Source organism: Sceloporus undulatus, unplaced genomic scaffold, assembly GCF_019175285.1.
Source record: "Sceloporus undulatus isolate JIND9_A2432 ecotype Alabama unplaced genomic scaffold, SceUnd_v1.1 scaffold_19811, whole genome shotgun sequence".
NCBI lineage: Eukaryota > Metazoa > Chordata > Lepidosauria > Squamata > Phrynosomatidae > Sceloporus > Sceloporus undulatus.
The window spans coordinates 1-1,738 of record NW_024822726.1 but is presented as its reverse complement, the minus strand read 5'-3'; the positions used below and the strand labels follow the sequence as shown (position 1 = coordinate 1,738).

At 34.6% G+C, this 1,738-nt stretch overlaps 1 long non-coding RNA gene across 1 annotated transcript; it reads right to left on the bottom strand.

The window, feature by feature from the left end:
• On the bottom strand, positions 1-1,418 carry LOC121918613. Its single transcript, XR_006101271.1, has 3 exons — positions 1,289-1,418; positions 158-274; positions 1-33 (listed from the first exon to the last, which is right to left on the bottom strand). It is a non-coding gene; the product is annotated as an uncharacterized LOC121918613 (long non-coding RNA).
• Positions 1,419-1,738: the final 320 nt, after the last annotated feature.

Below are 1,738 nucleotides of genomic sequence, written 5' to 3'. Positions count from 1 at the left end.
ACTTGTAATGGAATGAACATCACAAACCAAAGTCTGGAAAAAGAAAAGAAAAAAATAGTCATGAAATAAAGAATGTCTGAATGCCTAAATATGTTGCTTCAAGACTGTTTTTTTTTAAAGTCAGAGCAATGCGAATCCTAAAATATAAAGAACATACTTGCATGGTTGGGCGTAAAAGAATGTGCTTGCTTTGGTATGCTGGAGATTTCAGATTACCAGACTGTCTATAGTCACGTATTTCTGTTATGACACATCCACAATGAAAAATGTTGATCTGTTTAAAAGAGAATCACATATATATATATATATATATATATATATATATATATATATATATATATATATGTTTACACACACAAACAAAATATGTTAAGAATTTATAATTCCAAGACCTAAACTCTTTATTTCTGTGAGCATATCCTATACTTCACAAACAGGAATGATCAAGAACTGATACAGAAATTGATGCTTTCTCCCATTTTTCAAAGCCAACTTGTTTGCTTTTAAAACTCAGACACCAAAACTCAATTCATATGCTAGGCTAAGCTATGGCTTGTGTTAAATCCTGATTTAAACTTTTAAACATATAAACAGCAGAACCACACAATCTTTTGTATTTTTACTGCAAAGTAAAGCTCACTGTATTCAATGAGGCATGCTATCAGGTAACAGGGTACAGGATTGCAGCCTTAGAGCTAGCTACTCATCTCTTTTTTGTTTTTTGCATTCCCATCACCTAGATTTCATTTCACTTATTTATTTATTTCATTTTTCATTTAATTAAAATTCATTTCCATTTATACCACCATATGTTAACACAAGGCCAAAGCACACAGCTCAGGAGTGGCCTCTGGCCACTATGGCCCCGATCGCACTAGGACCAGGACAACCACAGTCTCAAGTGGCTACTGGTAGCGGCTATTGGCAGAAGATTTACCTAAAAGTTCTGGGTCTCGCCACCTTAGTGTGGCCTCGGAGCAGCTTCTGGCTACTTTGGGGGCATGTATCTGAACACCACACCCCCAAAGTGGCCGAAAGCCGCTTTATTTGGCCCGTGTGTTTTGGGTCAGAATCATAGCAACTTAATACACATATACCAACAACTCCAATAACATTGCTCAATTGTTAGGGAACATTTTAAAAATGTGAATTTCCATAATTCCCTAAATTGCATTCCAGGGTGGTGGAATGGCAAGTCAGTACAAACAGCCACACTGTAAGAACTAGTACCATCTGGAATGTAAAACCAAAAGAATAATCAAGAACATCCTTGCAAAGCCTTCCAAACCTGGGATTTTTCCAGAAGGTCAACTAAAATAGGCGGAAGTTCTTCGGCATCCAAATATTCAAGCAATTCTCCTTCTTCATACGGAAGCCGAATTGTTTCTGAATCTGCATTAAAACCAAAGAATACATTTCAGCAGAAATCTATTATTTATTTTTCTGGTTGCAAGAGTTCATGCTGTACACATATTTTTTGAAACTGTGAACTCAGTATGTTACAAGTCACTGCAAATTAAGGAGAGTTTACAATGCATTAAATTAATGAATTATTTAGAGCAACACAAGCTTGAACCTTCTTTTTCATTAGACATAACAACCTGCTGGGAGAAAACTGTAGCACACTGAGTATGCAGAAAGCCAGAATATGTTTTTAAAGTTTTGTATTATATAGTTTACTATAAATTATATTATTATTTTCATTATTTTAAATAATAAATTCTATTATGTTTTTCAT